Source organism: Camelina sativa, chromosome 2 (genome assembly GCF_030686135.1).
Source record: "Camelina sativa cultivar CO46 ecotype springtype chromosome 2, ASM3068613v1".
Lineage (NCBI taxonomy): Eukaryota > Viridiplantae > Streptophyta > Magnoliopsida > Brassicales > Brassicaceae > Camelina > Camelina sativa.
In genome coordinates this window covers 11,759,637-11,771,662 of record NC_141881.1, presented here as the reverse complement: position 1 = coordinate 11,771,662, position 12,026 = coordinate 11,759,637, and the positions used below count along the sequence as shown (strand labels likewise).

The 12,026-nt window shown below is 44.2% G+C and overlaps 1 non-coding gene across 1 annotated transcript; it reads left to right on the top strand.

Annotated features, from left to right (window-relative positions):
- Positions 1-11,476: 11,476 nt before the first annotated feature.
- LOC147948470 (small nucleolar RNA R71) lies at positions 11,477-11,583 on the top strand. The gene has a single exon (XR_015586045.1). It is a non-coding gene; the product is annotated as a small nucleolar RNA R71 (small nucleolar RNA).
- Positions 11,584-12,026: the final 443 nt, after the last annotated feature.

The window sequence follows — 12,026 nt, the reverse complement described above, 5'->3', positions numbered from 1 at the left end:
TTCCGGATAGTCTACTTCACTATCACTATCACTTCACTATCACTATACTATCACTATCACTTCACTATCACTCTCACTAGGACTTTCACCCTATTCTACTCGGACTGTCTCTCAGACTAAGTACCGAAACCTCCCATCTCTTTATTCGGCAACTTACAGGCCTGTATATTCCGAACCGAAGATCCCCATTTTCATCCAGGAACTTGCAAGCCTGAACACAGTAAACTTGGGATTCCATTTCTTCAGTTCAAACGTCTGTTCACTACTTCAGTTGTCTCAAACTCTCCATTTCCATACCAATCCCCTTAACGTATCGAGTTCTATCATCGGATTCTACCATCACTGACTTCCGCATTCTATCGGCATTCCTCGATACCAAGTATCGGAAACTATCGGCAAACCTCGATACTAAGTATCGGCAACTCTCGGTACTGGCTACCGGTATTCCTTGATACTTAAGTATCGGTATCTCTCGGCACTAGTTTTCGGTAACTCTCGATACTGACTCTCGGTCTTTCTCGGTGCTGATTCTCGGTCTTTCTCGATACCGTTTCTCGGCATTTCTCGGCACCGATTCTTCGACAACTCTCGGTACTAGCGCTACCGAGGTTCCGGGTCGTTACATTTATCCCAAGCTAAACAGTGCATCCCCCGAGACTGTCCTGAAGTACTCCACCAAAAATTCGCCACTGCACTCGTGAGTTTGGACGTTATTGTTTTCGGTAACCGGAAGCACGACATTACAAAAGTCGGGACCGTCGTGGCGACGGACTTGATCATCACCTCTTTTCCCCCTTTGGAGCGAAGTTTCGCCGACCAACCCGTCGTGCGTCCCTGAAGACGGTCCTGAACGAAAGAGAAAACCTTTGTCTTTGACCCTCCCAGACTCTCCGGTAACCCTAGATATGACCCCTCCCACCCAAATTTGAGTTCCCCAACACCCCCTGCATCTCTGTCCGCACAACGTCATCCACCTTATGACCAAATCGGATCGAAGATTTGGCAAAATTTATTTGCTGACCCGAGACAGTCTCATACTGTTTTAAGATATCCAAAATAACACCACATTGAGCCTTATCTACTTTGCAGAAAAAAAGACTATCATCTGCAAATAACAAATGCATAATTGGCAGACACTTATTCACTACTTTAATCCCTGTAATTTGTTTATCCCGTTCTGCCCGCTTAATATTTGCAACTAAGACCTCCGTACACAAAATAAACAAATAAGGAGACAACGGGTCTCCTTCCCGTAAACCCCGTTCGGGGACAATCCTACCATTGGGTTGGCCATTTAAAAGGACCTTATATACAACAGAAGTAACACATAACATAATTCTGGAAATCCATGTCTCCCCAAAGCCCATCTTCCGTAACAAAGCCTCAATAAAACTCCATTCCACCCTATCATACGCCTTGCTCATATCTGTTTTGATTGCCATAAATTTCCCTTTACACGATGGATTTGTTCTTAAACCATGAAACATCTCCTGGGCGTTGAGGATATTATCCGAAATCAAACGACCTGGAACAAAAGCTGATTGCGTTTCCGAGATAAGCTCCGGTAAACTGTTGACACATTATTTTCGAAATAAGCTTATATCCCACATTACACAAACTAATGGGCCGCATCTCCGCCATCCGGGTTGGCTTGGCCACCTTCGGGATCAAGCAGATGTGCGTCCTATTCAAACTTTTATCAAAAACACCCTCTACTAAGAATTGATTAACCATAGCCACAAGATCCTCCTTGACCACTCTCCAAGCCTTCTGGAAGAACAAAGCTGTCATTCCATCCGGTCCAGGGGCCTTATCCGGGGACATCAGAAATAAAGCCTTACGCACCTCCGCCTCCATTGCCGGAGCTGTCAAACTCTCATTTACCTCATCCGTTATTACCATCTGCACCTCGCGTAAAGCATCCTCAAAATTAGACGGGTTAATAGAAGTAAACAAATCCTCAAAATACGATACCGCCACCATGTAGGTATCGTCATCCCTCGTTGACCAAACATTATTCCTGTCATAAAGGCCAGTGATCCGATTTCGAGCCCGTCGCTGCTTTGTCTGAGCTTGAAAATACTTTGTGTTTTTATCCCCCACCCGCATCCATCGGTTACGGCTTTTCTGATACCAATAAATTTCCTCATCATTATAAGCATCCCGCAGACGTGTGGTTAAATCAGTAATGACCCCCGATGAAACCGCATCATCCGCTTGAGCCACAGCCAACTGGCGCTTGAGATCCTCAATAGTATCTCGTCCAAACGGAACTTTCTCTTTACGCCAATGAGATATAGCTCGTCGGCAATTCACAATTTTGTCCACAAAAGATATCGGACCCTCATTCTGTTCCCCATTCCAACCCTGCGAAATAGTCTCCATCAGACCCGCCTTACCAACCCAACGACGATCAAACATAAAAGTTTGTCTTCCTCGCGATCTCTTGGCACCTATATTTACAATAAGCGGGGTGTGATCAGAAGCAATCCTTGGTAAATACTCTGTAACCGTGTCCGGAAACAAATCATGCCAGTCCTCGTTACCTAAAGCTCTATCCAAACGGCAACGGATTGGTTTTTTATCACGCCAACCCCTCCAAGACAAACATCTCCAAGATACGAAAATTCCAAAAAACCACAATCTCGAATCATCCCATTAAAAGAAAGAAACGAAGAAGCATGATGAAGCTTACCCCCTCACTTCTCATGATTCCCTGTTAATTCATTGAGATCCCCAATGATAAACCAAGGAGTCGACCGAGCAGAACTAATTCTTAACACTCGTTCCCAAACTAACTCCTGATTTTTAGGGACATGATCCCTATAAATAAAGGTTAGATGAATTACACGACCATTATAGACAGCTTCAACATCAATTAAATGGTTGGACTCAAATAAAATTGACAAATCAAAAACTTCTTTATTATAAAAGAGATTCAACCCTCCACTACAACCAATAGGCTCCACTGTTTTTAAATTTTTATCGCCAAAATGGCCTACAAATTATTCCAAAAAAGAAAAAGATTGCTTTGTTTCCATAAGAAATAAAAATTCTGGCCTATGCTTATGCCATAAATCCCGAAGATTTCCGATTGTGGCCTTATTTTCGAGACCCTGACAATTCCAACTCATAATATTCATTTGAAAACCATTGGTTTTGGTGGTTTTGGCCCACCGTGACCTCCCTTAGCCCCTTCCTGTGCCTTAAGAGTAGGATCGTTGTCCCCAAGAGTCGAAACAGATGGAGGAGGTCATCGTCTTGGTGATAAAAGTAGACTAGCGTTCCGCTTCTTTGTGCTGACCCCCCGAAGAACCAAATGCCCTTTGCCCTTTTTCCCCTTCTCCCCGTGAGCAGCCTGTATGTCACCGCCAGTCGGTCCAACTAACACATCCCCTGCAACATCCGACTCCACCTGATCTTTGTCATCCCCTTCTTCAGCCAACAGATCATCTTCCTCCATGTCAAAAGGCTCCCCAGCAGTCTCTCATTCCACCATGGGGTCCGTGTCAACAACAGCAGTACCTTGTAACCCCAAATCACCATTAACGGGACCATCCACAGGTGAAATATCCTCAACCAAACCCTCTTGCATCAGAACCTCAGCACCAAGAGCAAACGAAGCAGCCTACGCTACCATATCAGCATTAGAAACACCAAGTACAAACCCCTCCTGCCTCTCAACAGCTTCCTCCTGTACAACTGTGACACCGACCGTAGCCCTAGCATAAAGAACCGGCTCTGTACCTAAACACGCATTTCCCACAGCTCCAGTTAAACCTTCGAGAATCTGACCTTCCTCACAAGGACTCTCCTCCAAGCCAATACTACTCTTGGACCCTTCCTCAACTATAGAATCCTGAAATAAAGCCTTCTTGGCAGATTTTTGTTGCGAATGCCCCACCTCTGCCTCCCTTACCTCCTCCAAAACCGGTGGCATGACTGGGACAAATTCTTGATGAGCCTGTCCCCGAGAGAGACCTTGCCTCCCCCGATGTTCTTGTGGGTTACCCGAGCCAGAAGCTCCCTTGGGCGCCCCCTTCCTGCGAGTAGAGCCTGAAAGAGATTCTGCCCTGGGTTTAGCACCCCCATGATGAGACCCATTGTGATGACCCTTGGAAGCACCACCATAAGAAGAACCCCTTCTCGCATCTGCCAGAACCGCCCCCTTATAACTCATGCCTTACATGCCTAAAGCAAATATTTCCTAGACAATGAATCTCTAAACTCTTGTTAAAACACTCTCGTGATAGAAACAATCAACCTTGATCACTCCCCTACCCAACTCTCATTGGAGAAACATGACCAAGCATGCATTAAGATCCGATTCATTATTGTCAGTAAACCCCTTACTCATCTAATCTCTTAGGCCAAGTGAGTAAACCTCTAGCATTGGTTGATTCAAGCATCTCATCTACACCTCTCGGTGGTAAAACACCTTAGATCTAATCTCACCCTCTCGGTTTGTTGACAGCATTAAGAACATCAATCTAGAAGGAAATCTATCAAACACATACAATCAAACTAAGACATCCTAACCGATCAAGAACACAAAATCATCTATCCCATCCCTAGAAACTTTACTACACTACTCGGAAATCATAGCAAGAAACATAAAAGCATATATGAATGAAAATTGCATTATAATAAACGGTAGAGTAGAGAAGTAAGAATACAAGATAGAAATCTAAAGAAATGATAAAAAGTTATGAAACAAATCCTAACAAAAAGTGAAAAGAGTTTTGAGTTGCTCAGTTCTCTCTCAGAAGCTCTCGCTCTCTGGTCTTAGGGTCTGCGGCGTGCTCGTTTGCGAGGAAGGAGAGGAGGGGTTTATATATGGAAACCCCTTTGACCTAGCTTCCCATTCCTGCCCGAGGGTCTACTCGATGGGGTACACGAGGATAAGGTCGGGTTACTCCTCGGGTAGATCTTCGGGTTGTTCTTCCTGCTCTTGGATCCTCCTCGATCTTGTTGGGGTTCGGACTGTTCTTGCAGCTCGATGGCTCCTTCGGGTACGTGCTCGGATTTGTCCTTGTTTTTCCCCATTTTAGGCTCTTAAGCACCTGTTTTCATCCAAAATATGCAAATGCAAAAATGCAACACCCTAAATGGCCTAAAAGTGAATTCCTACAGTTAATGACCTAAAAATGCTAAGTTAAAGGTATGAACAATGCAAAATATGGACAAAAAAGGATGCTAAAAACATGTAAATGAGATAGTTATCAGACCCCCAAACTTAAATCTTGCTAGTCCTCTAGCAAGGAAGTAGGAGGGTGCGGTTTGAAAACGGGGACTCATAAACTTTATATGCTAAGCGAAGGATTCAAGCTATAGTCCTTATAGATAGTTTAATGGTGCTAAGATCAATCAACATACTTACAAATATTTTTCTATGCTTATTACCATGCATCGATCTAGTTCAACCTCCAACTAAAAGTAAAGAACATCTCTTTCACATTCAATTAAGTGTTTGGCGAATTCTTGCAAATGGAAGGTGAATCAAACTCAATCGGTTTCAAGGGTAAGGTTTTTTAGTAAGGTGGTTTCAAACAAATTCTTTGGGTGGTTTTCTCTCAAAACAATGGATGCTAGACAGTTGTGAAAACTATCTAAGATTGAGAACAATTTGGGCATACAAAGCTTAACTCTTGATGATCTACCCTTTTCTCATTCACTTTTTTTTTTAATTTTATCTTAACCCCTCTAGAATTAAACTACCCACATCCTTGATTTTAACTTTTTTTTTTTACTCGCTAAGGTTTAAACTTTAAACATCTAGCTCTCTTTTTTTTTTCTTTTTTTTTTCTTTTCTTTCTTTGCTAAACTCCTATAGCAAGATCTTTTTTTTTTTTTTTTTAATTACCTAGAGCTAATTGATTCTAACCTTGACTTCTTTTCTCTTTTTTTTTTCTTTATTCCTCAACCCAACCCGAAATAAATATGCTAACCACCTATCTTTCAAAACCGAATCTATCAGCTAGTTCAAATTCTAACTTAGCTAAATCAAGAGGCAGTTCTTTGTCGTTCTCAATACTCTCAAGGTTTCACAACCTATAGCACAATGAAAAAGGCTTCATTCAACAATTCACAATAAGGTTTGAAAGAATGGTTTGGGTTCATGGGTAGGACAAACAAATCGGGTTAAACGAAAAGATTGGTAAAAATGGAGTGCTAACACGAGTTTAGAGTTATCATGAGCAAGTATTCAAATTCCATAAGCAAGACAATTTAAGTTCAAATTAAGTCCAATAATATAGATAAGTTCAAATGTTCAAGCAAGTGGAGGAAGCATTCAAAAGACGCAAGTTTCTAAGCAAAGATTTTTCATTTTTTTCCAAAGATTGATCTAGCAACAATGAACTGTGATTAATGGCTATAGCTTCAATCCTAAGGTTTGATTTTAAACAAGGTAGTTTTAATCATTGTCCCCTAAGATGCATATGCAACAATCCTATATGAAAACAAACTAGACTCAATCCTAATAAGTAAATGCAACTACATGAACACTTTTTTTTTTTTTTTTTTTTAACAAAATTTTTCAATTTTTTTGGGGTTTTTAATGCACATAGATGTAGACTCAAATGAATAAAATTAGCATGCAAAAATTTGAAATAAGAAAATTAAGAAAATAAAACACAATGTTAAATATATTCTAGGACCCTCCTCCAAACTTAAATTACACAGTCTCTGTGTAAATAAAAGTTGGAAAAAGAATCCAAGAATCACATAAAATGAAATAAAACTAAATGCTATGTTATTTAAAAAGATTGGATGAAAGTGGTACCTCATTGGTTGGTGAAGAAGGAGGTTGTAGCAGCCTCCATACTCGCCAACGTGTAGCCATGGTCGTCTCTGGCTTCAGCAGGTGCCGGGGTTTGCTCGTCAGAGAGCTCGGAGATATGCACGAACGACTTACTCGGACCAGCATCCGAGGGATTGATCGAGGGGGGCATCGTGTAGCTCATCGGGTAGGGCATCAGGTAGTACGACAGGTATGGCGGGAGAGGTCCAGAGTGATCACCCGTATAGCCGCTTGCAGGGTGCATCGTAAAAGGCATCGTGTATGGCATCTGGTAAGGCGGAGGAAAGAGTCCGAAGTAATCACCCGATTGTGTGCTCGATGGGTGCATCAGATAGGGCATCATGTATCCCATCGGGTTAGGCATCGGATAGGCGTTTGAATGGCTTCTCCGTGATACTCCAGGTCTTGCGACATCTCCCTCTGCTTGGGGTTCGTATGATAATGCTCAGTAAGGTTCTGGAGGGAGCAGTCCTTGAGTTCCTCCTAGCGGTCCGCTTCTCCCCATCCAAGTTGGTGCGTATGCCGAGGTAGGAGCTGAGGCACAGCTTGCCTTGTCTTGCAGCTCCTTGATCTGACCTCCCATAGTCTTCACCGAACCGGTAAGATCCTTCACCTTTCTCACCAAAAACTTGTTCATCCTCTTCAGCCATCCGATCCTCTTGTGGGCTTCCCTCACTCCAACCAGTTGCTTTTGAGAGCAAACATACTCCTCAAGGTCAAAATCTTCCGAGCTATCTCCCTGTCTTTGCCCGGTTGCCTCTCTCTTCTCAGCTTCGGATTCCTCCTCCGGATTGTACAGCTCCTCCAAAGGTGGAGCAAAATCGATGTTGTTCCCCAGCCAGACCTTGGTGCACATTACATTAGGCAGGATCATTTGGGCGGCTCCGGCGGTTGGATGGACAAACTTGAAGAGCATCATTTCGTTTGGCCTCTCATAGGCCAAAAGTCTCGCCACCACCAGGTAGTCTACGTCCAGCCATCTCGGGTCATGAACTACTCCTTTCAAGGGCACATCGCACGCCACCAAAAATCGGTGTAACCAGTCCTCCAATTGAGATCTCTCCGCCCCCTTCTCTTCTCTTTATAGCCCATGAATTAAGGTAGAGGAACTGATCGAGCAGCACAAAGACCATGCTAGTATCCACAACATCTCTAACTAGCGGTGTACCATCCCTAGCATTGTCCAAAACTCCACACAATGCAATGTCCAGCAGATGGAACTCATGATCATTCACATTCCCAGTCTCCTTTCTAGCAAAAAGAGTGCATGCAAGGGACTTGTGAAAATACCTCAAGACAAGGCTCCTTATTTGAGCGGATTTGGAGCTTGTGGACTTGTAGGGGAGCTTGTCTCCTATTGTCAGCCATAGGGACCTTATTTCCTCCTGGCTGACCTCCATTTCTTCTCCACTCCCAGCCTTGAAACCATAGAGCTTCTCAATCTCCTTGAAAGTGAGCCGGTACTCCTTGTTCCTCATGGAGAAGGTGATGAACCCGATTCCCCCATCGGGTAGTAGGGTCGGGTGGTCCTCAAAGTAGTGCAGCCGAAGTGTGGAGAGAAAGTGGACCGCCTCCTACTCATAAGCTTCAAGGTGGGCTCGCATCATGTGGTCCAGGTGGCACATGTCGTACAGGAACTCGACATCTCTAGCGTTGCCCAACTGCTTCATCGTCTCACGGTGAGGGTAGCGCGTACGAACGAAGCTCATCTTTCGGAAAACTTGAAGAGTTTTGCTAGAGTCTTCACTTCCTTCTGCTTCAGCCTCCGTGAGGCTTGGCGTGTTCTCTTTCTGCTCCTCCTCTGTGTCTCGATCCTCTTCCTCAGCCGCTTTCTCAGCTACCTTCTCAGCCTTCTCAGAAGCTGGTCTCTTTCCTCTTGCAACCGCAGTTCTGTTCCTTATCCGCGACGTTTGGATCTCCTCTGGCTCTTCTCCACCAGCATCAGAATCGACCTCCATGGGGTCGGTAACGGTTCTCTCGGACGTACACAGGTCCCTACGTCGAGGAGATCGGCGAACAGCACTCGCCATTGGACTTGGTGAGCGAACTCGATGGTCTACAAGATCGGTTGCTCGAGCACCAGATCGAGTGGCGGATCGGCTTGGGCATCGGGTTGGGGAAGCAAAACGTCCAGCCAGCGGTTGGGAATGCGGAACGTTTCCTCTTCCTTGGGATTCTCGAGGTTCGACGGTATCACCTCCGGTTGTAGCAGCGGTGGAGGTTGACCTTCTTCCCTTCCTTTGGTAGTTCTTCATGTTCGGCTCCATTATCAAATCCTTGAGAAGAAGGAAAAGCTAAACTTCGAGATTAATAGGGTTAGTTCCCAAAGAAAATCAAAGGTCACTCGAGTTCGAGAGAGAATAGAAAGTAGGAAAACAAAGAGCTCTAGGGTAGAGAAACTTATCGGTGCTGCTGAGGAAGAAGGGTTCGAAACCCTTAAATAGAGTAGGGTTAGTGGTTTGGGCTTCACCGAGTGTGGGCTTGGCTTGTGGAATTCGGACTCCACTCGCCACCCGAGCAGGGACACGATCAGGCGCGTCGAGTACGGTGTCGGGTTGACCCTCGGGTTCCTCAATTTCCGTTTTCATTTTTTTTTTTATAAATAAATATGCAAAAATAGAAAATAAGATAAAAAAAATAAATCAGAATTAAAATAAAATAAAAGATACCTTTGGGACTTCCTCCAAAGTGAACTTGTTTTAAGTCACTAAGCTTGACTCTTCATGCTCTTTAAGCATGACATCTAGGGGGGAGAGGTTGTGGAATCCTCTCCACTATAGCAGGCTGGTTCAACTGATTCTCCAGGTTTTGTCCAGGTTCCAAAGCAAATGTGGTGTTGACTTCCTCAAGATGTTTGACTTTTCTCTGCTTTGTCTTAGTGGAAAAAGCTTGACCATCAATGGTTGGCCTCTTAATTCCCTTCTTCACATCAAACTCCATCTTGAAGTGCTCCCCATGCTCAATTCTGATCTTGCCTTGCTTCACCTCAATCACAGCACCTACTGTTGCCAAGAATGGTCTTCCTAGAATCAGTGGATCGTCTGGTTCCTTGTCCATATCAAGGATCATGAAATCAGTAGAGACTTCCATTCTTCCGATCCTGAGTGGCAAGTTTTATAGGATCCCAATAGGATGTCTGACTTTTCTATCAGCTAGAACCAAATACAGACTACTTGGTTTAAAACTGGTGAAACCCATCTTATTGGCTACTGACAGTGGCATAATACTAACTGAAGCTCCAAGGTCGCACAAGCAATTCTTGAAAATACGAAGTCCTATCGAGCATGGCAAAGTAAAAGAGCCAGGATCCTCCAATTTTTCCTCGATTTGCAGCTTAAGATCTAAGCACACTTCACTCCTGAGAATCTCAAACCCATTCTCCTTGACAGCCTCCTTATCTTCATTCTCCAGCCGAGCTGCCTCCTTGGCAGCTTCCTCCTGAAGTTCTTGTGGTGGCAAAAGCTTAGGTGGTGGGGCTTTACGCTTGGCCATACGTTCTGCAAGCGCCTCCAGTTGGATGTCAAGTGCAGCATTGAACCTTTCCTCTAGCTCCCTTTCTGCTGCGACAGGTAGTTGAGGCTGATCTGTAGTCTCAACATCTACTCGATGCATCATCCGATCACCATCATTGGGTTCAGCTTCGGTTGGTTCTTTGATTTGTGATTCTCTAACCAGTGCTCGATCATCAACTCGATCAGTCTCCTCGGGTGAAGGCTCAGGTTCATACTCAAATATGTAGTACTTGGCCTCATTTATTGTTGAGTGATCCATATCCTCCCCATCTTGAACATCACTGTCCTCAGTGAGGTAATCCTCATAGTTATCATCAAGGAAGATGGCTTGGGCAGTGGCATAATCCTTTAGGTTTTGAACAGCTTTACTTGGTAGCTGGTTGATCTTTGGAGCTGGTTGGTTGTTGTGGTGGCCTTCTAGGTACCACAGCTTATTGTTGAGCGAATCATACTTGGCGTTCAAATCATTGTATCCTAAGTCGATCTTGTTGCTCGTCTCCGCAAAACGTTTTGCGGTGTCCATAGCAGGTGATGCCTGATTCTGAATCATCTGCTGAAGTAGGCCGCGTAGGTCAGCTTTTTGTGAATTGTTCTGCGGGCTTTGGTGTTGTTGAAATCCAGGTGGTGTAATGGGTTGGTGGTAGTTTCCAGAATATTGCTACTTAGGTGCATAGCCTTGATTGTACTGGACAAAAGGCTTTTGTTGGACCTGGTCCCCTTGAACTGCAGTTGAGTAGGTTTGGTCCTGAGGATTGGCAACATTCGGGTTCCGGTAGGACAGATTCGAATTCGGCTTGTAGTTGTTGTACCCTTTGTTATAACCTCCCTAGTTGTTGATGTAGTTAGCATCCTCTATCTGTACAGTCTCCCCATGTTGTTGTAAAAACTGCTCTGCCTCTGATATTGCATGAACATGCTGCTGCTGGTTGAGGAGTTTGTCGAGCTTATCATTCAGGACTTTCATGTCCCTCTTGTACTTGGCATCTTCTTCCCCTGTAGATCACACTGTGCGATCGTATTCTTCATTGTAATTGCCATCAGATTGAGCCAAGTTCTCCACTAGGTCCCAACCTTCATCAACAACCTTGTTGCGGTGTCCAGCAACATCCGTATCTTTGGGACCACTCCTCTGTAAAGTGTACTCAGCAATGAAGCATTGCTGAAGCCATGATGAGGACATCGGGTAGTGAATCCCTTGAAACGTTCCCAAGCTTTACTAAATGTCTCATTGTTCTTCTGAACAAAGCTGGAAATGTAATTTCGCAGCCTTGCGGTTCTAGAGTTAGAGAAGAATTTGGCCAGAAATGCCTTCTTGCACGCTTCCCAAGTGGTGATGGACTCCTTGGAGAGTGATTTCTCCCAGATGTATACTTTGTCTCCCAAAGAGAATGGGAAAAGCCGAAGTTTGAATCAATCCTCACTAACTTCATTTATCTTGGTGAGGCTACAGAGCCTATCAAATTCATCCAAATGATCCAATGGGTCCTTCATTGGCAATCCATGAAACTTGTTGCTCTTTATCATTTGGATGAGACTACTCTTGATCTCAAAATTGTTGTTCTGGACAGCAGGTGGCACAATGCCATTCCTATGAGTGTGAGTAGATGGAGCATCTCCTGCTCCTATGATGGTCCTTGCTTGAGGAGCTGGTGGACCGTTTTGATTGTTCATTGTCTCCTCAATGATTGCTGGTTGCAGTTGAACTTGTTGTT